The sequence below is a fragment of the Balaenoptera borealis genome (genome assembly GCF_965194805.1).
Source record: "Balaenoptera borealis genome assembly, chromosome: 5".
NCBI classification, from domain to species: domain Eukaryota; kingdom Metazoa; phylum Chordata; class Mammalia; order Artiodactyla; family Balaenopteridae; genus Balaenoptera; species Balaenoptera borealis.
Genome location: NC_138862.1, coordinates 61,915,191 through 61,942,258, shown reverse-complemented (window position 1 = coordinate 61,942,258; position 27,068 = coordinate 61,915,191). Strand labels below are relative to the sequence as shown.

Sequence of the window (27,068 nt, the reverse complement as noted above, 5' to 3'; positions counted from 1 at the left end):
CCCTGGACACTTTCAGCCCACTCAGTACTCCACTAGCAACTTAAATTGGAAGGTATATTTAAGCCAATGCTTTTAAGGGTGCCTGGATACCGCCCAAAAATACCACAGTGTAATGATACTTTCTCTGGTTTTTGGATTATCTCCTAAATTAGCTGGAAGACTAAAAGACTTACATATTAATCAGACTGCTGCAACATGATTGTAATTCAGCTGCTTGACTTTACATGTAAAAATGTTTGAAATGTAAGAGTGTGGTTGATTTATAGTTACATATTTTTAAGAAATTGGTGGGTTTCTCGTGTTTGGTATCCTAGTCACTGAATGCCTAGTCACACTCTGTAGGAATGTGCTGCTTGCTGCATCAATAAAGAGGGCCCCTCTTTATGGCTATTTCTCTGGATCAGGAGTACATTCCCTAGTCCTTGAAGCTACCATAGCCTCTGCTGAGACTTGCTGAAGAAAGATGTTATTCCTCCCATGGCTGGACAAGGAAGGTCTTTGTTTCTGAGGGGAGCTTCAGGCTGCCATGGCAACTCCCAATTTTTTCTCCACTTTCTTTGTATGCTATTCTACCAGGAGAGGTGGAAAGCTGTCCTCTTTTCTCCTTTCCTCTCCCTCTCCCTTTTCTTCTCCACTGGGGCTAGGATGGAGAGGCTAGCACTAAGTCCTACTTGTGATTTTCCACACCTTGTGACACTTGGTGCAAGTCCCCCTGATAGAAACAAAACCCACCTGGATTCTAGTTCTTATCTCTGGAGTGACATTATTAACCCTTAATCAGAAAACAAACAATCCTAGCCATGGCTTCTCTATTCTCTGTAAAGTCAAAATGCAGAGTGGGAAGAAACAGAGGCTAGGTTACAGTTGAGAGAAATTAACTAGGCAAAAACCCAGTACTAGGATGAGCTGACAGGTATGCATAACCATTTCAATTCAGAATTGGTGGAGTTGTAGAAGATTCTCAAATGTGCCTGCTATTAGAACACACGTCAGGGGCTTTTAGGAACACAGATGCCCTGCCCCAGACTGCACTAGAATCAAACAGGTGGCCCTGCTGCATGGTCAGCACCAGGAAAACCAGAGCAGAACATGAAAATAAGATGCTTGGAATAAAATTCTGTAAGGGACAAATGCCAAATCAAGGACTTTTTATAGGAGCAAAAGGCTGGTAGTAAAAGCTGAAGTAAGGTGTCAGGACAGGGATAAAAAAGGAATGGATGGTTGTACCATATGGTAAAATCAAGGTCTAAGCAGCCAGAAGTAAAATAAAAGTGGATGAGGCCCCCACATTGGGTTGGGATATAAATATTGGTGTTGTACATACCCTCTACCCCAATCCTTAGGCTTGGTTACCCTTCTCTGGGCTTCTGCAGAATTTTTTTGGGTTTTTTTTAACATCTTTTTTTGGAGTATAATTGCTTTACAAGGGTGTGTTAGTTTCTGCTTTATAACAAAATGAATCAGCTATACATTAACATATATCTCCATATCTCCTCCCTCTTGCGTCTCCCTCCCACCCTCCCTATCCCACCCCTCTAGGTGGTCACAAAGCCCGGAGCTGGTCTCCCTGTGCTATGCGGCTGCTTCGCACTAGCTAGCTCTTTTACATTTGGTAGTGTATATAAGTCCATGCCACTCTCTCACTTCATCCCAGCTTACCCTTCTCCCTCCCTGTGTCCTCAAGTCCATTCTCTATGACTTCTGCAGAGTTTTAAATTGTACTATTATTCACTATTACTGTTACTATGTGGTATTATTTACTATTTTTTGAATTATAATTTACCCATTTACGTGTTTAAATCCCAAGGGCCTAGTACTTCCTTACAAAGAAATGATGCTCAAAAGAAAATGTTGAATGAGGTACTCAAGAACCAATATTTATGGTACTGTACATGATACTGTGGTCAAGGCCAGAGGGTCAAAAACATTCTCTGAGAAGGACAAAGCTCTAGCTCTACCCTGGACAGGTGGGAATGAGATGACTTCATACATTCTTAACAAAACCAGTGCATCCACTTCTGGGAGATATCGACTAGACTGGGTTGCTGTTTTGGACCTAAAATCAGTGTTGACTTTCCTCCATTCTATCCAGAAGCACAGTAGCAACTGGAGGTATAAATGGGTTGATGGTTTGATAGTAAATAATGTACAATTCTTTTCCTAGTTTTCTATTCAATCATTGAACAAAATTATTATTTGAGCAAGGAACTGTGCTAAACATTTGGGGATACAGTGATAATTGTGTTTGTGTGTGCTGTGGGTATACTGTGGTTTTACAACCTTATTTTTTTAAAGAAAGAGGTGTCATATATGATACATATAAACACGGATACTTACAGATATTAATTTATGATAAATTATATGTCATAATTTAAATTATCATTACTTAGGAGGTACTATATGTCAAGAACTCTGAATGATCCAAGATTTTGCCCAACTTGCAAGCTAGCGAATTAGCCTGCCATAGTTTTATGAATGCTGGCAGAAGATATGAGACTTCTGGGTTAGAGACAAAGAACTTTATTACTCACAGCACAGCAAGTAGCATGAGATTTATGTTTGTGCCAGTTCCCTGTGTCCTCTAAGACCCCCAAAGGTGACACAGGTAGGCATAGATAAGTGCTGTGGAGTGGACACAGTTGTATTTGTCACAGCTGAGGAATCCTGAGCTTAGGAAGCTCCAGTCTTTTATAGTGGGCGGCAAGCAAACCCACCCAACCTTTACCCTGGAGGAAGACATTATCTTTATTATACTGGACAGCAAACAAGCCTTCTCTCTCCTCTGGAGCAAGATACTATCTCTATCTTCCAAGGTGGTTTGGTATATACATCCTTGAAAAGACAGTTTAGAACAAAAAATTGTCAGTGCTTCTGCTCACAAGTTGTGCAGAAACACAAGGGATTCGTGGAGAACTGTCTCCTAGTAGTATAAGCGTTCTAGTTAGTGTTCGGTTGGATATATAAAGAAGAGGGAGATAAAAAGGAGGAGTAAATTGACAAAAGCAGATACCGAAAAATGAAGCCAACACAGAATATATCCTAGGTCTAATTAAAAGCAGAGCTAGAGAAAAGTAGGTAGAAAGGTTGACATATGCTTGAATCATGGAGAGAGAATAACTCAAAGGATTTGAGTGAAGAATAGAGAATCTAAGGAGCTTCTCAGGGAATATAGAGGTCATCAAAAGAGCATCTTCAGGTTGCAGTGCCAGCTTGAAAGGACCTTTTTCCTTCTCATGTTGCTAAGAAACAGTATCTAGGAAATCTGGGAGTAAAATAGGATAAAGATAAAAAGAAAAGCCAACTTTATCTATGTAGCTATTACAAAGATATATACTAAAACTGCCACACTCTTCTTGTAATGTATTGACTTACAGTAAATCGGGTTGGTGGATGTTCACCACTGCCCCAGCTTTTTGGAGAAGTCTCAAGCTGGTTCCTTTCAATCCTACCCAGTATGAGGACCCAGGTTCTTTCCTCTCTACATCATCACAGCCCTCCTGTTTCAGGGGCTAATGAGTGTCTTAGGCTATTGGAAGTGGGGAGGGATTGTTATATTACAGTAATTACTTATAAGCAACTCAAAAACCATATAGGGGTTTAATTCAATACATTTTCTCTCTCATTCACAAAATCCATTCCTAGTATTCCTAATCAGGTGGTATATTAGTCAGCTTTGTTGCATTCACAAATGACCCCAAAATCTTAGTGGCTTTCAACAACAGAGCACCTTATAATTGGTGGCTGCAGTTCAGCTGCAGATGCTTGTGTCTCTGCTTGATTCCATTTGGCTCTGCTCCATGTGTCTTTTTATTCCTTGGACCCAAGCTAAAGAAGAAATCTCTGAGTGGGATGGGCCATTTCATGGCAGGAGGCAGAAGCAAAAGAACTGGCAGAAACTCACAATGCCTCCTAGGGCTTCTGGAAGGTAGTAGCATATACCAGTTATGCTCACATTCCTGTACTTCAAGTGTGTCACACAGCTGAGTTTAATAGCAATAGGCGGAAGTTCTTACAAGGAAGTGAAAGTACTCGTAAACCATAATATAGTTTACGATGAGAAGATTTCTTGGGAATATTTTTCACTGTCACTCAGGGATCTTTCCTCCATCTTGGGGTAGCACCATTGTCTAGGGTCTCTCTGAGATGGAGGGAAAAGTAACTGGCAGGAAACCTGCTAGAAAGCAATAGTCAAGAGATGTGTATATGGGGATGGGAGGTTTCTAATCCAAAAGCAAGTTCACAAAAAGACATCAAGGGAGGGAAGTGGTGCAGGTCAAAGACATGGCTTAGCAGTTGCTGACCGGGCTGGTGGAGCCCTGTGTGTTGGGTCATTCAGGGCACTCAGAGGAGTCTCCCTGAAAATCAGACAGGGAAGAGGTACCAACAATTTGTTTTTCTATCCCTAGCAGTTCACTGGCTGCCCCAGGCAAAGGTGAGTAGACAGATTCTCTTTCCTTTTGTCCCAGCCATCCTGCAGGGATCACCTAGCTGGTGTATTCCTGAAGCTCAGCATTCTGGTTCCCTCAACTGCTCCGGCAGCTACACCTGTTTCCTTCACTTTGTAATCATGAGTAGCTCTGCTCTTAAATAAGCTTTTATCTTTATATTCACTACAAGGCTCGAGTGCCACAGGGGAAGTAGAAAAGTAAGGAAATGCAGTGAACCAGGGAATCATCTTGGTTGAAGAAAGAACTTCCTTTTTATCCTTGGGTAGAGGCAACAGAAAAGTGAGATTGAGAGCAAGCAATGGGCAGAATGCAAGGTTACTCTTGCCCTCGCCTGGAGTACTGCGTCCTGATTCATCACTTGGGTAAATAAGAGGGCTGTGTATCTAGATTAAGATTCAAATATGCAACAGGACCTTGTGGAAATTCTTTGCTCACCAGTATTCCTGTTTTATGTGTCCCCCAGTCCCCACCCCACTTCCAATCTCCCACGACTACACTCCAGATATACAGAGATTATGTGTCTATTTATTTGTTTAATAACCTCGCTTCAACATCTCAGCTTTAAATTGAGAGCCCAAAGCTGTTTAAATTGCCCCATTATTCTAGTTAAACCCCAGAGCTTGCTTTCAGGAACCATGGGGACCTGGCACTTTAGTTGAAATTACACGTGCACGTTAATGAAAAGAAGAATGCCATGATGACTAAAAGTTTGCTCATCATGTCCTCTCAATTCTTTATACCTTTTCTCCAAAAAATTGCTCTGTTGATTCCTCGGCTATTTAAATGTCATTACTATTCTAGCCACAAGTGAGTTTTTGCCATTTTGAATGAACAGTTTGCTTGCGTGCCCAAAACAGGAGGAGAGGTGTCAAGAAAGTGCTCCATGAGAGTGACAGAGAACATCAGAGGACATGGTATGTGAGACCATTTGAGTCATTTTTGTGAAAGACTTGGAAGCTGCAGCTGTATCTCTCCTGCAAAGGATAAACTCCCAAACGTCAGTGGCTTCATCAAATGACATATGAAACCCAAATGGCTGACGGGAGGGAGTGTTCTCTCTGGTCGGCCACCTCATGAGTAGATCATTTACACACCCAGACCCTGTCTATTTTGGGGCACCTCCTCCCTCTGGAGGCTCAGATTCCTCTCCACTCAGGCTGTGAGTGAGGAAAGAGACTGTAGTGGATGATGAGCCAGGCCTGGCAAATGGCATCAATCACTTCAGCCCATATTCCATTGGCCAGAACTCACCACATGACCCCATTAATTGGAGGTGGAGGAAGGGTGGGTAATGTAACATAGCTGAATGCTGAGTCAGAAAGATCAGGACAGGAATTTAATGAATAAACAGTCAGTTTTTGCAACAGGCTAGTCCTGAAATTAAGAATGCAGTTAAAGCCTCCTCACTTTGCATCCTCAGTGTTCACAAATTATTGCTGAACACTTTCCCTCTGTCTTTCTGGGTGATGCTGCTGCTTCAGAAGCCTCTGCAATGCTTAGGAACCCTGCCAGCCAGGCCTCCCTCCCGCTCAGCTACCCGCAGCCCCACCCTCTGCTCCACATGGTGAAGGTATTGCTGGTGAGAGTGAAGTGCTGTTTAGGGTTGGGGGGAGTAACAGACCTGTTATAGAATATTGCTTGGGACACTGAATTTATAATTTTACCACAGTCCCCTTTCCCAGCTTCCTCCGTATCCACAGTAGTCTAGAGATAATTTCTTCCTGTTTTCTTAGGCTACAGCCTGAGCTTATTTTAAACACTAGTGCCCACCCTCAGGGTTTCCTGACACTCATCCTATGGGCAGGACCGCATGCCAACTTGAGGACTTGAAACAGGTTTAAAAATAGTATTTCTGTCCCCACCCATAACTTTCAAGAGAATAGGTATAGAGATTTCTTGTGTGAGATAAAACTGGTACCTATCCCCTGCCCCCAGCTTCCCCTTCATTTTTAATTACTTCCTTCCTCCTACTATTTTCCACACTATCTGAAATGTATCAGCCCCAGGCATATGGGAAAGTGGGTTCCACCGGATGGCTATTGTCAGTCAGGAAATAGCTACCATCAAACACTGTTTGCTAATGATCATATTTGATGTGATAAAATGGATGTGAATATTAAGTTTGAACCATCTCGGCAAGATCTCAGATTTAAAAAAACAGGCATGAGAACTGACACCTTTGCATAAACCATTTTCTTTCTATTTTCTGTAATTCTGATATATTCACATTTCACTAAATAAGAGTGAACACCACTACCCACCCACTCACCAGGCGTTCAGTTTATATATAGCTATAGAAATTCAATGCAAAACAAAGCAAAGAAGGATTCATGTAACATAGAATTTGTGGTGGGGTTCTGAAGAGAGCTGGGGCTAAAATTTTTATATTTAATTTCTGGTTCTGGTTGTTCTACAAAATGCTATTGGTTAAGGCACTACACATCCTTGTGCTTCAGCTGCTTGTTTATTATTCATTTATTCATTCAATATTTTTGTGTATGCCCGGAACACCTGAGACTATGCCAGGTTCTGGGAACACAGAGTAGAATGATATTCTTCTTGCATAGGAGCTCACGGCCACATGGGTGCGATTATAGACATACATATGTAATAATAACTGCTATATCTGGGGAAAGGGGAGCGTGAGAAAGGCTTCATAAGTCTTGGTGGTTCTTCAAAGATGAAGTATTATCCAGACAGAACTTTACCTTACATACCTTTGTGCTGAGTGCTCACCATGGGCCGGGCACTGTTTGGGGAACTACAAATGTGATAAGACCTAAGGCTGCAGAGGGTTTAGACTTTAGAAGGCCTTATGTACTGTGTGTGGATTTGGACTTCATGCCTGAAGACTCTGTGAGTAGAGAGTCATAGGATCAGTTTCTCAGAATTACTTTCTTATTCACCGTCATTGTGGGAAACAAAAGGATTGCATAGGTTCAAAGGTTATGCCACTATTTGGCAACTCTTTTATTTATTCACTCTCAAATCTTTAACTTCGTAAAATGAGCTATTTCTGGACCTTTTTCAAAAGGTCAGGGTCATTCAGTTCTGTTTGTGTTCTCACCCTGAACACATTCCATATTTCAATCATGGTGAGAAAAAACATTACTCTTGGCTTAAAGTTCCTTTCTCCATTTCTTTCCACTCCTTGGGTATTGGGAAGTCCCTGAAATCAAAGTTCTTGGAGCTTAACTCGAGGGGTCTGGGAGGTACAACTCCTAGAAAAGAGTAGGGTGTCATAGTGTATGCCTTCGATTCTCTGTAGGCATCTAAACACAGAATGTGAACAGGAAAACTATGGAAGGCCTTCAAGTTTGCATGCTTCTGAAAGTGTGGGCCTAGCATTATTCTAAACTGCTTACACTCAGTTCCAATTAACAGTGAGGCTCCCTGCTGGCTTTCAAGTTCTGGCTACAATTCATTGACTTAACCACTGACCACCTACAGCTCTCATTTCAAGAAATTCTGGCTCAACAGGCCTGGGTAAGGTTATCCTTCAGGATACAAATTTTTTTTTTTTCATGGATCAATTTGATTACAATGATCTCTTGTGACCCACTAAGAAAGCCCACTTTCTTCTCCCTGCCTGGTCACCTCCACTCAGAGACCCCAGCAGTCCTGGGAGAAATTTAAGCTTGAAAGACAGCCTAGCCTGGACTTCTTCTGAAGTTGTCCAGGAAGGGCTCATGCTCTGCCCCCATTCCCCATCTTCCCCCTGAGATATTGGGCCTAGAGTACCTTCCTTATTGCAGTCCCACTGTGGGTGTTCTGGACCATGTCAGTGAGAACAGGCTGAGCGAGTTCCCTATCGGTGGGATACTGGGATCCACTTGCCTCAGCATCTGTCTGATAGCCTGTAGCCAAGTACACCGGCAGCTGACTCCCAGGAAGTCCAGACAGCTGTGTTTGAGGGTTTCAGCTATTGTTGTTTTCCTCTACATCAGCTCCTGAGGATGGGTGAGTGGGGCAAAACTTTTTGCAGGAAGTATCCACACTTTCTTTGCCCCTGCCTACCACCCCACCCACCAACAAATATTTATCAGCTTTGGGGAGAGTGTTCAGTTTTTAGGAGGCTGAGTTTAAAATGTAAAGTTCACTGAGAACTTTACACAGTTCTCTGACAGAACTTTGCACAGATTGGGCACACATCAGTCTCAGGTGGACCTAATCAACACTTCCTGTGTTTAAGTTTCCCTTAGCTAGTGTTCTCTGAACCAGGCCTCTGGCAACATGGTATATGCAGAACCCCTTTTCTTAACCTCACAGGCATTCAGGAGAGTAACTTGCCCAGCTTTTCTGCTCTTATCTTGTCCAAAGGCTTGCTCACCAATGCTTACGCATTAAGAACAAAGATTGAAGGGTTAATCAGTTTGGAGATGCTGATAACCTCAACACAGGAGGGTGGGAGGGAGCTTCTGGGACATGTGCCTTCAGCATTCTGGGGGCTCATGTGCCTGGTATTTTTGACGCGTCATAGTGGTATTCCCTAGTCAACGTTTACAAAACTCCCTCACTAGCACTACAAAAGCGCTTCCCCCAACCTCAACTTTCAATAATTATTTTTTTCAGAAACAAGGGGAAAACTTTTCTTAAGAGTAGTGGAGGAGGACTATTCCTAATTGCAAATAGAGCTCTTCTCCCTGACCATATTTATATGCTGTCCAGGGCTCTCCCGTTAGAAATGGGGTCATCCTTGTTTTAAGAAAGCTGAATCAAAGAAGGATGGATTTGTGGATCATATTTCATGACTCTCTTGGGGAAATGAATTAGAGTCAACAGACTGGAGCACCTTATAAAAATCACATCAGAATCACTACCCTGCTGGTAATACTAGCCACTAGAAGCTTAGGTCTTCAGTGATTCTAATTCAGCTCTTATGATGCCTGCTATGTTCCAGTCTTAATCATGGATTGCAGGTTACTCTACTATCCCAAGAATTTAGGAAAGGTTTCTTTCTGTCTCATTAAACCACTGTGTTGCTGATAGAGTCCCATCTAGAATTAAGTAAAAATAATGTGAGAAAAATGCTTAGGACTAGTGTATGTGTGCTATGATGCCTGTGATGTAATTTAAGCTGCAATCGGACTAATATGCTAACACTATCACAAATTGTACCCACATGTATTCATCCCTTATCAACCCAGCTCAGACTACTGACAGCCACCCCCAAACCAAAGCTTCCTGCACCTTCCCTGACTGGTGTTCAGGGGCTGTTCTTGGAGTTTCAGCACCAAAGAAAAGTTCCTGGTGCACATGAAGAGATGTTCCACTCTTTGATAGACCATACCACCGAAGGGCTCAGGTCCTAGGTGTGGGAAACCTGAGAGTCCCTCTCACAGGAAGACAGTGATTATCTAGAGAGAATTCTGACTCAACAAGGTTCTTGGAAGCTTCCACAGTGCCTTTCATAGCAACCCGGCAACCTCAAGGCCCTTTTATCCCTTTATATCAATATTTATCCTTTTTTTTCAACAAATGATTATTCAATACCCACTATTTGACAGACATCATTCTAGGCCAGTATTCCTCAGACTTTAGCTTGCATCAGAATTGCCTGGAGAGCTTTTTAAAACACATATTAGCAGCATCCCATGGCCAGAATTTCGAGTTCAGTAGATCTGGGGTAGGAGCCAAGAATTTGTGCTTCTGACCAGTTCCCAGGTGATAATTAAGCTTCTGGTCTAGGGACCACACCTTGAGAACCTCTGTTCTACTCACTAGAAAAACAACAAAAAAACCCAGTACACAGAGAAAAAGATCTCTATTATCCTGAAAATGATATTATTTTCTTTTCTGTCAAAAGAGAAACCTCAGTGAACCCTTAAAACTGGAGTTCAATAGTTCAAACTACTAGCATGAAGAAAGTTGGCTTCTCTTTTCCTCAGTGCAGGATGGACTGTGTCTTCAAAATCATAATTGCTTGCTCTCTGTTCCCTGGGAGATGAAATAGTATTACCCTCTCCCACAGAATGGGTCAAATCACTCTTTATAATGGTGTAAAGAATAAGACAAAATAAGTTTAATCTCCATTTTAAAATATGTAAACATTCATTTCCTTTTACATGAGTTTTGGGAAAAATTCTCTTGTGAAGGATAGATTGGAAGAAGCAAGTTAAGAGACAATTATAGTAAACTTGGCCAATAAAAGATCAAATTCTGATATAATACAATAGCAATGGAGGTAAATAATAGGAGGCAGGGAAGATGAAAGAGATTATAGAACTAGAAGCAACTGGGCTTAAAAACTCATCTGGAGTGTGAAGTGAAAGTGAGAGTGATATAAAGAGTGAGACCTAGATTTCTGTTGGAAGTGTGTTGGAAGTCATTCCTGTGTTGGAAGTCATTCACTAAATTACTATCCATTAATTCCTAAAATTAGTAAAACTTGAAGGAAAACAAGATTGTGGAAAAGTAAATGAGCTCAATTTTAGGGGTTCCTTAGGCCATCCAGATGGGAAAGTTCTATTAGACAGCTGTGTCTAAAGAAGTAGAGATCAGGGGTGAGTTCTAGGCTGCAGATAAAGATTTCTGAGCCACTGCTTATACACAGCAGTATCAGAGGATAGTAATAGAGGAAACACCCAGGATTACAAAGTTTAAGTCATAATTTGTGACACACCAATACTAAATGAGTGGACAAAAGACAAGAAGCCCATGGAGAAGACTGGAAAAGATTATCAAAGGAGAACGAGAAGGAAACAATATTTCAGAAGCCAAAGGAGATGTTCCTTTTAAGAGAGAAGTATACATTATGCCTACTGCCATAGAGAAACGCAACAAGATGGGGCTTCAAAAGAGTTCATTAGATTTGGCAGTTAGTTCATCAGAGAGCTTTGTTGAAGTGTGAGGGACAGACATTTAATTTCAGTAGGATAAGACTGAGAGGAACTGAGACAAGAAAGTAGGTAAGTGTACAATATTCTTTTGAGTAGCTTGTCTGTGAAGTGAAGGACACAGAAGTTGTGGTTTTTAGAGAGAAGGATTTTTTCATGAGAGCCTTAAATATGTTGATATGTTAAGGGGGAGAATCTAAATGAAGGATGTGAAAAAGTTGAAATACAGAAGAGAGAGACAGAGAGAGACACAGAGAATGAGAGAAATGGAGAGAAGGAATGAGACTAACCATGAACACTGATTTGTGAATTCTCTTTGAGCAGGAGGTATGTATCACTTCCTTGAGACTTGAAGGAAAGGAAGTAAGGCTACATGCGCTTATTGATCCATCTGTAGGAAGGTGAGGAAGTCTACAATTGACAGCCTCTAACTTTTCAATGTGATAGGAGGAAAAGTTGTTTCCTGAGATGGAAAAGAGACCCAATAAATAGTTTGTGGAGGGAGAAGTTTGTAGGAATCACAGTGTGAGGAACAGAAGAGTCAATACATGAAAAAAATCAGATGGTGTGGAGAACCTAAGTAGGGTACCAGACCATGAATTTGTAATGACACCATTTTTCTCAGTAGCATTCAATAGTCCAAGTGAGGAGTAGAGAAGGAAGAATGAAGGATGACTCAGTGGGTAGTTTGCTTCATCAGAACGACAACAGGGCTACAAAATCAAGGACAGTGGTAAGAGAAGGATTAAGTGATGGACAATGGAGTCTAGTACACAGACATCTGGAAGTAAGCAAAACTGTGAATGGAATGATGAACTCAGCGAAAAGGCAGGGTTCAAAGTGTTGGAGAATGAAAAGGTAAAAATTTAAGAGATAGGAGGAAAAATGTTCAGTAGCTGGTGTATTTATTATTTTACATTTATGTAACACTATGATCTAAGTATTAATAGTAATAGTAATAGTTTAATAGTAATTTATTGAATCTATATAATAACCTTAAGAACCATTATTATGGTTATGGCCCCCAATACACAGATGCAGAGTCACAGAGAAATATACTTGCCTGTGATCACACAGATACGAAGTGGTAGAGCTGGAATTTAAACCTAGGCAATTTGGCTACATAAGTTGTACTGGTAATCAATATTTTATGCTGCCTTCCTTTGACCTTTTAGATTTCAGAGTTGCTCTAGACCAATAGCTTTCAATCTCGGTTGCACCTTAGATTCAGCGAGGCAACACCCCAAACTCAGAATCTCTGGGTGTGGGATCCAGGGATTTGTGTTTTATAAAGCTCCTCAGGTGAGTGCAACATGCAGACTAGGGTGAGAAGCATTGATATATGTATATATACATATATATAGCTTTAAATCTACTGTTTGAAGTTATAAAGGTAATGATAGAAGTGCTAAAATAATTTAAAATGAGCATGAAAACAGGAGAGATCATATACATGGGCTACATTCTTCATTTTTATCTTTCAGAGTTGATAGGTAAGAGATAACTGTTTAGAGTTGTTAAATAAAACAGTAGAGATATACTATTTAGAGTAATGGAGCTCATCAATAGGAGATCTAAAAATAATATTGTTCAAAATGCGTTACTTCTTAGGAGTGGGACTGCGGGAGAGGCAGAGAGAGAATTTGTTTTTATTTCACACTTATATATGATGCTTAGGTTTTTATTACCACTGCTTTTATGATAAAAAAAAATTAACAGTAAAGATGATAGGAAATATAGTTGGCTACAGAAGTGAAATTTTTTTTCTACATAGGCAATTCCCAGTTTCCCACATCTATAAAATAAACCTCAATAACTGATGTGCAGATAATCTGTAAGCCTCATTATAACCAGTAGCTTCCACATCTTCTGCATTGTCACAATAGCTTATTTTGTTATCCACTACCACAAAATAGACAGAATTGATTTTTTACTTCTTTTTCTCTGGCCCCCTGCTGCAAGTTCTAATGAGCAGTGAAATGACCAAAAGGACAGCTACTATAGGAAGGAAAAGAAGGACATTCTAAAGACCTTACTGATCCTCTGACTTGAAAATGAGTCCCTGAATAATTGGGAGCTGTTTCACAGAGTGCATGACCACCAGAATTCAGAGCCCTTCCACACATTTGGAAGGATGGATTTCTTTATGAATCTGCTAGCAATTTAATATGGCCTATAGCATAATGAAGCTGATTTTGAGGTCAGAATTGGGCATATCTATTGTAAAATTGCATCAGCGCTAATAAATTTTCAATACCCAAGTCAGGGGCAAAACTTAGGAGGTGAGCTATGGATACACTGCACCACAGGTGGGGCTCAACCATACTTTCCTGACTGAGGTGCAAGTAAATTCAAACCATGTTTTCATCTAACTCTTGCATAATCTCTGATGCAGATCCTTATATTAAAGTACTAAACGCCTCTCACATTGTTTCTGAGTGTTTAGTGATCAACTGAGTGGAATGTTACGGGAAAGAACAAGAAATCCTACTGGCTAATATAAGAGTGCAGACGGGAAAAGCTTACCTTCCCATCTGCTGCCTCTGGCACTCATTAGTCACACTGGCTTTCAGGAAATGGCAGGCGGGTGCAAAAGCCAGTGGCAAATGGAAGCTATAGAAAAGGAAGAAATGGAAAAGTGAGTATTTTGCCTAAATAATCATGACACGTGCTATTGATGACTACTCCACAAACAAGTATATATTTGTGTTCACCAAGCTCCTGCCTCCATCCCAGACCCAGAGGAGGCAAGTGTATGGAAATTTTAGAATAACTTTTTATTGCTGTTTTTAGCCATTAATAATTCATAAGTTTTGAGGTCTAATCTCAGAATAACCTACTATGAGATCAAGAAAACCTGTTTTTTAACAGGTTTTACAGCAAGGCTAGTCACATCTGGTTTTAATTTTCTATTACCTGATAAAATAACAAAACACCAGACTGTTTGATTAAGTACCAGACGCCTGAAAATCTTACTACAGGCTAGAATAGTGAAGTCTTTCTGTATTAATTATTGGAATTTGTACAATTTAATACTATAGGGAAAGGAAATGCTAGTGTATTGGTGACAAAAGGAGTTAGTAAGTATAAGCATTAAATTTGGAGTCAGGTGACTTTTTTGCTGAATCTCAGTACTGACACTTTCTTGTGATTATTATCTCTGAGTCTGAATTTTCTCATCCTTTTTTTTTTTTTAACATCTTTATTGGAGTATAATTGCTTTACAATGGTGTGTTAGTTTCTGCTTTATAACAAAGTGAATCAGCTATACATATACATATATCCCCATATCTCTTCCCTCTTGCATCTCCCTCCCTCCCACCCTCCCTATCCCACCCCTCTAGGTGGTCACAAAGCACGGAGCTGATCTCCCTGTGCTATGCGGCTGCTTCCCACTAGCTATCTATTTTACATTTGGTAGTGTATATATGTCCATGACACTCTCTCACTTCGTCCCAGCTTACCCTTCCCCCTCCCCGTGTCCTCAAGTCCATTCTCTACGTCTGCGTCTTTATTCCTGTCCTGCCCCTAGGTTCTTCATGACCATTTTTTTTTTTTAGATTCCATATATATGTGTTAGCATATGGTATTTGTTTTTCTCTTTCTGACTTACTTCACTCTGTATGACAGACACTAGGCCCATCCACCACACTACAAATAACTCAATTTTGTTTCTTTTTATGGCTGAGTAATATTCCATTGTATATATGTGCCACATCTTCTTTATCCATTCATCTGTCAATGGACACTTAGGTTGCTTCCATGTTCTGGCTATTGTAAATAGAGCTGCAATGAACATGGTGGTACATGAGTCTTTTTGAATTATGGTTTTCTCAGGGTATATGCCCAGTAGTGGGATTGCTGGGTCGTATGGTAGTTCTATTTTTAGTTTTTTAAGGAACCTCCATACTGTTCTTCATAGTGGCTGTATCAATTTACATTCCCATCAACAGTGCAAGAGGGTTCCCTTTTCTCCACACCCTCTCCGGCATTTATTGTTTGTAGATTTTTGATAAAAACCCTCCAGAAAGTAGGCATAGAGGGAACTTACCTCGACATAATAAAGGCCATATATGACAAACCCACAGCCAAAGTAGTCTTCAATGGTGAAAAACTGAAACCATTTCTACTAAGATCAGGAACAAGCCAAGTTTGCCCACTCTCACTATATTATTCAACATTGTTTTTGAAGTTTTAGCCACAGCGATCAGAGAAGAAAAAGAAATAAAAGGAATCCAAATCAGAAAAGAAGAAGTAAAGCTGTCATCCCTTTTTATATTTAAAGAGATGTCTAGACAATCTCTCCTTTACATTCTAAGATTACATAGTACTATGTGTATTTTGAAGGATCATTTCTTAAATTTCTTAATACAGAGAGCCAAAATGTTGGAAATGTGGAGTAGAAGTAGATTCACAATAAAGTTATTTATTGAACAAAATAGAGAGGAGGGCATGGTTGTGACTAGATAATTAGCTTGCAAGGCTCAGGAGATAGACTTAGTAATTGGATAATGTATATCTATAACTTATTTGATTCAATTATAGTTTCAACCCTCAGATTCCCTTGCACTGAAGTAAAATAGTCATGTCATGTCCAATACAATAGAACATGTCATACTATAGAAGATTACACAAGATACTGATATCTGAAGAGAAAAAGAGAGAAAGACCTTGAGTCCTAGTCTCACATTCTTTGGAGGAGAAATTAACACAGAATAGAAAGTAGTGGCAATAGGAACTTACTCCAAGAATCAGAGAACTTTCTTTTTGGCGGGGTTGATAGAAAAAGGGGAGGAGAAAAAGGGAAGAAGAGGCTATTCCATCTTAATTAATTAGTAAAAGAGAGCAAGGAGATGGGATGAACCAGAGCTCAAAAATCCTTGACTAAAGGAACAAATATCCTCCCCATTCCACCACCAACATCACAGTCATTTCTAAAAAACTTAGATTCAGTCTTCCAAGGCAACAGAAATAAAAGCAAAAATAAACAAATGGGACCTAATCAAACTTATAAGCTTTTTCACAGCAAAGGAAACCATAGACAAAATGAAAAGATAACCTATGGACTGGGAGAAAATATTTGCAAATAATGTGACTGACAAGGGCTTAATTTCCAAAATATACAAACAGCTCAACCAACTCAGTAACAAAAAAACAAACCCAATTAAAAAATGGGCAGGGGATCTAAATAGACATTTCTCCAAAGAAGACATACAGATGGTCAATAGGCAATGAAAAGATGCTCACCATCACTAATTATTAGAGAAATGCATATCAAAACTACAATGAGGTATCACCTCACATTGGTCAGAAGGGCCATCATTAAAACGTCTACCAATAACAAATGCTGGAGAAGGTGTGGAGAAAAGGGAACCTTCCTACACTGTTGGTAGGAATGTAAGTTGGTGCAGCCACTATAGAAAACAGTATGGAGGTTCCTTAAAAAAAGGGTGGCCATATGATCCAGCAATCCCACTCCTGGGCAGATATTCATAGAAAACTCTAATTCAAAAAGATACATGCACCCCAATGCTCATAGCAGCACTATTTACAATAGCCAAGACATGGAAGCAACCTAAATGTCTATCAACAGATGAATGGATAAAGAAGATATAAAGTGAAATATTACTCAGCCATAAAAAAAGAATAAAATAACACCATTTGCAGCAACATGGATGGACCTAGAGATTATCATACTAAGTGAAGTAAGCCAGACAAAGGCAAATACCATATGATATCACTTACATATGGAATCCAAAATATGATACAAATGAACTTTTATTTACAAAACAGAAACAGGCTCACAGAAATAGAAAACAAACTTATGGTTACCAAAGGGGAAATGGGGTGGGGGAGGGATAAATTAGGAGTTTGGGATTAGCAGATACAAACTATAAAATAGTTAAACAACAAGGTCTTACTGTATAGTACAGGGAACTATATTCAGTATCTTACAATAAACCACAATGGAAAAAAGTATGAAAAAAAACTTAGATTCAACCTGTAATCCACAAAAATTAGAAAATTTCAACTGAAGTTTTTTCTTCCCATTTCTGCTATATTAATCAGATTTTCCTAGCTCTTCTTGTCACATGAACCAAAAGAGACCTTGCATCTGAGAATCTAATGTTATCCTTAACAATGCATAGATTATGATTTAACTTATCGAAATGTGTATTGTAGTGTATCTCAAGGAATGCCCTATATAAGAAATGTCACCAAAATACCTAACTTAAGAGAAAGCTAAGTTGAACTATCAAAATGGATGTTCTGCAGGTTTTAAAGAATGTATATGGGACTGTCCTCCATATAACAATCTACGGGATGGATTGAGTAGCTTCCTCTGAAAAGGACAGATTGTTTAATTAATTATTTTGGCATTTGGTAATATACTCTCTTGAGCCATTGTTTTTAGCAATCTCTTCAACTGATTTAAATATTTTTAACTAAATATTTTTAGTTAAATCTCACATGTTTATACTTTACTTCCCACATCTAAGCTCATTGAGAGCAAAGACCACTTCTTCTAATTATTTGTATTGCACAACTAGTCCTGTACCTAGCATAATAAGTGCTCAATCACCAGTTGAGTGCTTGGATTGGCTGACCAATAATTTATCTAACAACACAGAAATTCTGATTTCATCACTCTGGTTATTCCTGTATTTGATTTGTTCCTTTATTATTATGTCTGAATATCAGATTCCTGGAACTGTTTTAATGAACAGGTGAGAATCATATCTAATAAACATTTTCTATTTGTATGTAAACAGACAATAGCAAAGGCCTTGAAAATACTTTATCTTCTATAATATTGTCTGCTTTATAAAGACGTTTAGCAAACATATTTTTGTAGACATTATTAACATAAACCTAAATCCATGTGTTTAGATTAATAAGTTATAAATGCAATACCAGAATTAACTATTTTTACTAAAATATAAATAATTTATTTAATCCTAAGCCCAGAGTGTTATAATACAAATGATTTTTGAAAGTGTTTATTCAACTTTAGATGTAGATCAATAATTTTCAAAAAATTTTGAGAGCAGTGGGAACTTTTCAAAATAAAATTTATACAAATATCTTTAATTAAAATAGATAAATATGTATTATTATAGTGAAATTATTTCATAATAATATAATTGAAACAACTTATAAATTCCATTATTGAGAACAAGTCTTTTTATGAATACAATAAATTTTAATTAGTAACTGTAAAATCTTGGTCTCAACGATATTTTTCACTTCCAGATTTTATTTTAGTATGAAACAGAAAAAAATCTGACAAGGCTAAGAAGTAACAAAGAACAATAGTTGAATTTTTTTTTAGAGATTACTGTAAAAAAAACACTTTAGGATATTTCTCAATTCAGCCATCCAGATACTTAAAAGCAGATGAATGGAAGATCTTTTATACTGAAGTATAAACACTAAAATTATCAAAACAATAGAATTGTCCTAAAATGATCTGAATAATTATCGAGTCTTAATAATCATACTATTATAACAATTAAAAAAAAATTTGCTATAACATCTGGCACATATTGATGGTGTGATTCTCAATTGACTCATCAGTGAGCAGGGTCCAATCAAACATAATTGAATTAGATAACCCAAATTAGTAATAGTTGAATAAAAAATTACTCTCTCAGAGGCAGTGGAAACTACTTGCATTTTATGCAACAAAAGTCATTTACTGACAGGGTGGAGATAGTTCTTGTGCAACTAAGAGGTAGGCACACTAAAGAAAACTAGAGCAAGAAGAAGCACACAACATGATTTGTCTGATCTTTTCCCAAGGACTTTTACATCATTCTCTCCTCTAGTTTCTGCCAAGCATAACCAATGTAAATGGTTTTGGTGCCCTCCAATATACAGACGAAGAATTTCTCAAAAAATAGATATTCCATTAAAAATATTGCATGATACTTTTTTTTTTTTTTTTTTTTTTTAATGGCTGTGTTGGGTCTTCGTTTCTGTGCGAGGGCTTTCTCCAGTTGCGGCAAGCGGGGGCCACTCTTCATTGCGATGCGCGGGCCTCTCACCATCGCGGCCTCTCTTGTTGCGGAGCACAGGCTCCAGACGCGCAGGCTTAGCAATTGTGGCTCACGGGCCCAGTTGCTCCGCAGCATGTGGGATCTTCCCAGACCAGGGCTCGAACCCGTGTCCCCTGCATTGGCAGGCAGATTCTCAACCACTGCGCCACCAGGGAAGCCCCCTGCATGATACGTTTTATAAGGATTAAGGAAATGAATGTACATTACTAATTCTGATTTTTGGCAGGAGAATTGACAGGCAGAAGAATTTGTTGTATTCCCATTATTTACTGTTTAAAATCTAAGATATTGTATAAAGTTTTCTGTTTTCAAAACATCCCATGTGGTGTGGTGGATGTGAAAATACAACCATTGTTTCATATGTTTTCTAACCAATTTACGTGATTTACCTATTTAAATAACAGGTTTTCTAAGGCACATATGCTTTGTAAAACTCAGTCATTTATTACAATACCTTATGTCTCATATTATCTCATGAGTTAAAAAGTCATTAGCTCCAATACCCATTCATGATAAAAACTCTCAGTAAACTAGGAATAACGGGAAATTTCCTCAACTTAATAAAGAATATCTACAAAAAACCAACAGCTAACATCATACTTAATGATTAGAAACTCGATGCTTTCCCACTAAGACCAAGAAGAAGGCAAAGATATCACCTCTCACCACTGATTTTCAACATGACACTAGAAGTCCTAATAATACAATAAGACAAGAAAAGGAAATAAAATGTATACAGATTGGGAAGGGAGAAATAAAACTGTCTTTATTCACAGATGACATGATCGTTTATGTGGAAAATCCGAAAGAATCAATTAAAAACTCCTGGAACTAATAAGTAATTATGGTAAGGTCACAGGATACAAGGTTAATACACAAAAGTCAATTGCTTTCTCATATACCAGCAATGAACATGCAGAATTTTGAATTTAAAAAATTACCATTTATGTTAGCATCCCCCTACAAAATGAAATGCTTAGGTATAAATCTAACAAAATAGGTACAGGATCTATATGAGCAAAACTACAAAACTCTGACATACAAAATCAAAGAACTAAATAAATGGGGAGATATTCCACGTTCATGGATAGGAACACTCAATACTGTCAAGATGTCAGTTCTTCCCAACTTGTCTATAGATTCAATGAAATCCCAGTCAAGATCTCAGCAGGTTATTTTGTGGATATCAACAAACTGAATCTAAAGTTTATAGAGAGAGGCAAAAGACCCAGAATAGCCAACACAATATTGAAGGAAAAAACAAAGTTAGAGGACTGACAGTACTTGATTTCAAGATTTACTAAAAAGCTGTGGTAATCAAGACAGCATGATATTGGTAAAATAGACATATAAATCAATGGAACAGAATAGAGAGTCCAGAAATAGATCCACATAAATACTGTCTACTGATGTTTGACAAATGAGCAAAGGCAATACAACAGAGAAAGATAGTCTTTTCAACGAATGGTGCCAGAAGACCTACTGGACATTCACATGCAAAATAACAATAACAACAACAACAACAATGATAATAATAATGGAATCTAAACTCAGGCGTTACACCCTTCATAAAAATTAACTCAAAATATCAATAGATCAAAACCTAAATGTAAAATACAAACTATGAAAATACTAGAAGATAACATAGGAGAAAATCTAGATAATCTTGGGTTTGGTGAGGACTTTTAAGATACAACACCAGAGCACAATCTGTGAACAAATAATTGATAAACTGGACTTCCTTAAAGTTAAAAATTTCTGCTCCATGGAATATCATACTAAGTGAAGTAACTCAGACAGAAAAGACAAATGTTACATGACATCACTTATATGTGGAATATAAAAAAGAATACAAATGAATCTATATACAAAACAGATACAGACTCATAGACATAGAAAATAAACTTATGGTTACCAAAAGGGAAAGGGAGGAAGAGATAAATTAGGAGTATGGGATTAACAGATACGAACTACTATACATAAAATAGATAAGCAACAAGGATTTACTGTATAACACAGGGAACTATATTCAATATCTTGTAAAAACCTATAATAGAAAATGATCTGAAAAAATATATATAACTGAAATCACTTTGCTTTACACCTGAACCTAACACAATACTGTAAAAACTATACTTCAATAAAAAAAATTCTGCTCTATGAAGGACACTGTCAAGAGAATGAGAAGACAGACTGGGAGAAAATGTCTGCAAAGGACATATCTGATAAAGGACTGTTACATACAAAGAATTCCTAAAACTCAACAATAAGAAAAACAGAAATCCAATATAAAAAAATGGGCAAAGACCTTAACAGACACTTCATCAAAGAAGATATACAGATGACAGATAAGCATATTGAAAGATGTTCCACATCATATGTCATCAGGGAAATGCAAGCTAAAACAATAACAAGATACAACTATACATCTATTAGAGTGGCCAAAATCCAGAATACTGACAAGAAGTCTAATGCTGGCAAGGATGTGGGGCAGCAGACACTCTCACTCATTGCTCGCGGGAATGCAAAATGGCACAGCCACTTTGGAAGACAGTTTGGTGGTTTCTCATAAAACTAAACATACTCTTACCATTTGATCCAGCAACCACACTCCTCGATATTTAACCAAAGTAGTTGAGAACTTATGTCCACACAAAAACCCGCACAAAGATGTTTATGGAAACTTTATTCATAATTGCCAAAACTTGAAAGCAACCAAGATGTTCTTCATTAGGTGAATGGATAAATAAACTGGGGTACATCCAGACAATAGAATATTATTCAAAGCTAAAAAGAAGTAAATATCAAGCCATGAAAAAGCATGGAGGAGACATAAATGCAATTATTAAGTGAAAGAAGGCAATCTTTAAAGGATACATACTGTCTGATTCCAACTATGTGACATTCTAGAAAAGAAAAAATTGTGGAGACAGTGAAAACAAAAAGCAGTGCTTGCCAGGGATTGGTAGAAGGGAAGGATGACTGGGCAGAGTACAGAGGACTTTTAGGAAAACGAAACTACTCTGTATACTGATACTATGATGGTGGATGCATATCATTATAAATTTATCCAAACCCGTAGAATGTACAATACCAGGATTGAAATTTAATGTAATCTATGGACTTTGGGTGATAATGATAAGTCGATGTAACTTCACCAATTATAATAAATGTACCACTCTGGTGAGGGATATTGATAATGAGGAAGGCTTTGCATGTGTGGGGCAGGGAGTAAGTGGGAAATTGCTCAATACTGCTGTGAACCTAAAATTGCTCTAAAATAAAGCCTATTAAAAAAAAGTACTTATCCCCTTAAAAAAATAAAGATTAGCTGTGATTCCTGGATCCTTTGGAGGAAGAGGGGTGTGTGTGTGTGTGTGTGTGTGTGTGTGTGTGTGTGTATAGCATGGTTGTATAGAAAAGGTGTTACTGTACTGGCATCCTTGTAATCTGCCCCCGGTTTCATCTAGCTGTGGTAGTTCAGTGCTGGCTCCTCTCATCAGGTGCTTTGTGGATTGCTCAGACACCCCCTCTTCTCAATTTCCAGGGATCTCCCGCTGAAGCTCCCTCTATAGTACAAATGCATCTCCTCAAGCTGGCAACTTTATTCCTCCATTAGCCCCAGGCCTGTTGGCTGAGATCTCCTAGCTCTTCCAAACAACCCTCTCAAGGTGCATCTAAGACTACTCCAAGCAAGTTCCTCTAGAGAGTCCATACTAGATCCATGGGAAACATTCACAGATCTTTAGCTCATCAAACTCTGGGCATGCAGGCTGTCCCTGCTGCAGCTACTTCCCTTTTTGCTTCTTATGCAAGCAAGAAGCTTCAGACATGGCCTCCTGCTCAATCCTCAAGTCTGTATCAGACAGAAGTTCACTGTTCCTCAAACTACAGGAAAGTTACTTAAACTCTCTGATTGGTCCCACTGAAGTTCCTCACACTAGTAAAGGGAGGATGAAGTCCCGCCCTCCCTACCCTCCACTTTTGGGAGGGTGAAGGTGGTGAATACACATGACTCGATTTGAGCATCTCTCTAGGGAAAGCCTTTCTCGAATTCCCAACTTTCCTTCTCTAGGCCTCTGTGTCCCCCTTTATAGGCTAAAGATATATGGTCAGCCAAGGGTCATAAAACCAGTATTTTCAAGCCTCCTTTGCAAATCCTAGGAAGATGGTTCATCATCTCACTTTGGACTATTAATTCAGAATTTGCCACCATTCTTTTGTCCCTGACATTTTGGGAACTCAGCCTAAACAATGAATTTCAAAGAACTTCATTTTAACATCTTGCTATATATAAAGGCCTTTTTTCTAATGATTTCCAAAGCTACAAGTAATACGTAGCATTTCCCATATTCATGTGTTTTTGCATATGAGTGACTTCTGAAGCTGGAGCAGAGCATGAACCAAACATATGCTTTAGGCTGCTTGGCTTTTAAATGAGCTCTGTAGACATGTGCTGCAGAGATGTGCAGGTGTGAATTAAAAAAAAAAAAAAAAAAAGAAACTAATGTGGCATTAGAGTTTTTTCTAATCTATGACATGTTACACTAAGCTTACATAGATGCAGAGTGATGACAGAAAAAGCATTATTCTTAGGATTGCACAAAACCCTGCTCACCTGACAATAATAAACAACAGGTGTGGTCTTCAATATATTAACGTACATAACATGTTTGAGCGTCTATAGTATTATTTACCATAAATTGCAGTTTTGAGAGTTAAAGTACATTTAAAGAATAAAATTAAAATCAGACATTTGTATAGCGAGATAAAGAGGCAAGAAGTCAATGGCTCTTTGTTATTTTTATTTAACTATTATTTAAAAACCTGCTAGGCTCTTTTGTGCATTTCTATCAGTATAAATAAAGAATATTTATTAAACATGTATGATAAACTTCCTACCATCTTTAAAAGTTGTGCTCTGTAATGTGTGAGTAAATTAATAGCCAGATCTTGGTATTAAAAAAGGAAATTCTCCGGGGCTTCCCTGGTGGCGCAGTGGTTTGGGGTCTGCCTGCCAATGCAGGGGACACGGGTTCGAGCCCTGGTCTGGGAGGATCCCACATGCCGCGGAGCAACTGGGCCCATGAAACACAGCTACTGAGCCTGTGCGTCTGGAGCCTGTGCTCCGCAGCAAGAGAGGCGGGGATGGTGAGAGGCCCGCGCACCGCGATGAGGAGTGGCCCCGCTCGCCGCAGCTGGAGAAAGCCCTCACACAGAAACGAAGACCCAACACAGCCAAAAATAAAAAAATAATAAATAAATTAATTAATTAAAAACAAAAAAAAGGAAATTCTCCATTTTTGGATCTGTGATTTGCCTATATGAAAATGTGCCTACCCCTACAATTGTTTCTAAGTCCAATGGAATACAGAAATATTTACCAGGGCTCAAAAAGGTGAGCAGATAAAGCAAAGCTGAACTATTCCAAAGATGCTTCATTAAGTGGGAAGGGTAGAGGTAGGAAGAAACCAGAACTTTGGGAAAAGCCTTCCCTCCAAACATCTATTCTAGACTCAGACCATCAATTAGTACTTCATTTAGATTATAAAAGTAGAAACTCAGGAATCGTTAAATTCCATTTTTTATAATTTCATGTGAATTAATTCAGTTGAATACCTACATAAATGAAATGAACTGCATTCTGAATCTGGATGTTAGTTGTAATGAGCTCTGAAAGGAAGAGGTCATTTGGAGCTTTGGGCATTGGCAGAGGATGGCAGGGGACCTGGGTGAGGTATCCCAAGAGGGACCCTATAGCAGCTGAAAAGTACATAAGAGTTTTGGGAAAATAAAGAGAAAATCAGAAAAAACGAGGTAAAAGAGATGAACAAAAATTTCTCTTTTGAAAAAAAGAAAATTAAGACCCTAAAGAAGCTTCAGAAAGTTGCTTGGCTTATGTGCTCAAGGTTCCCAATGACCCATAGATACCAGGACTAGAGTAGACGATTGGGATTTTGGTCTCTCCTTCTCACATCTCTTCTCCCAGACTTCTACCAATGTTCAGTCTTTCTCCACTCAGGGTAAAAGTAAAGGGAGAAAGAAGTGGAGGTGCTGATATGCATATGTATCTGCCAGAGTTTAGACGTCCACCTCCTCTTCACCTCACACCCTCCTCAGCAACTGCTCTCACTTGTTATTTTGGCTCATTGTTATATTCCCAGACTTCACTCTACACTACATTTACTAAAAAAATTTCCCCAAAGTACTCCTGTATTTTTCCCCTTTCCAAGATGTTACGCGTCTTCCCCACTGGACTAGAGTGAGAGGAGAAAACAACTTATTCAAAATGATGGATCATTCTGAATGTTGCTGTTACATTCCTTGAGATAATTTAGCAGCCATTTATCCTCTCAGCTCAGGAGTGCAGTTTCAAGTCTTCTCCCTCCTAGGGGAAAAAAAAGACTAGACTTCACCAAGATTTGCAGCCATAATGAGACTAGAAATGTGAGATTGTGGTGAGCTAGTATGTATGGTGACATTAGCTTCCTTCAAGGTTGATTATAGCCTCCCTGCCCTCTGCCAACACATACACAACAATCATGACTTTTTCTCAAGCTTTCATCTATTCAATCATATAAGTAGCCTTGAAAGTAAATTAACATGCTGATTTAGCAAGAGTATAAAAGAAATTGAGTGTAAAATAATCTTTGTAAATCTACAGATACATGTGCAAATGTGTGTCTGAGTGTGTACGTGGTGATAATCGGGGTGGTGCCATGTATATGTTGCTTTTTTTCACTCAATGTGGAAACATTAAGGGAATAGAGGAAAGCACATTTAACTCCTGAGAAAGGAAGTAACCAGGCAAGATATGAGTGAGACAAATGTAAACATGATAGGCCAAATAGATTTTTCCAGGTTTAATGATTTTCGAAGACCATATAAAAGGCTGATGTAGCACTTTTGTCTTGAGAGCCCCTTCAGAGGCTCTGTCTTCAAACAGATAATGCAGGATAAGCCTATTGAAAGAAAGACGCCCAATTCCGGATTTCCACCTTTAAAGAATGGAAATGGCAGGAAGTGTATTATTTATTGCCCAGGTATATTTTTTATTGCTGAAGAGCTTAGGCAAAAATAGAAAGCTAGGGAGTGGATTCGGGGGTAAGAGAGAGAAGGGCCTGGCTTGTTTTAAGTGCTTATAGTGTACCTGTTACTGCATTGGCATTTTGCATGCGTGATATCCTTCATCCTGGAAATACTAGGCTGATAAAGAGCGTGAATGATTCCACAAACTATGTATTAGCAATAACAATCAAATGTGACATTAGTCATGAAGGCCTTTATGATTCGAATATTTAACATCCAGGGCAGATCCTATGTGGCTAGTAAACAATGAGGTCATTCTGATAGTGAGTGGGCAAGTACCTTCTCTGAGCTCATTTGGATTATCCTAGGCCATATATGCTCTCTCACACCACACATTAAATCTTTGCAAGAGCACATAATTTCCACCTTTGAAACCTTTACATGTATTTAAGTTCAACACAGTAATAATGCTTCTCTCAAAGGAGTAAATCTTAAACCTACTTCAATCTTACTCCTACACCTTCTAGTATTTGGGTAGAAGGTCTACTGTCTTTTTTGTTATATGCTATTAGGCATCAGATTAAGAATTTAATCACACTTGAGCTTTAATCACACTTAAATTCTGGCTAGAACAGTAGAGTTTATATTAAGACACTGAACATAGTGTAGCATTCTCAGAGGTATGGAACATGGCT

At 38.6% G+C, this 27,068-nt stretch overlaps 1 long non-coding RNA gene across 10 annotated transcripts in view; it reads right to left on the bottom strand.

Annotated features, from left to right (window-relative positions):
• Positions 1–27,068, bottom strand: part of LOC309630049 — a 384,028-nt gene that overhangs the window by 75,678 nt on the left and 281,282 nt on the right. For all 10 annotated transcript variants that reach the window (XR_014245374.1, XR_014245375.1, XR_014245376.1 and 7 more), the window contains one exon: positions 13,811–13,897. This is a non-coding gene — a long non-coding RNA (uncharacterized lncRNA). The remainder of the gene's footprint in view (positions 1–13,810; positions 13,898–27,068) is intronic.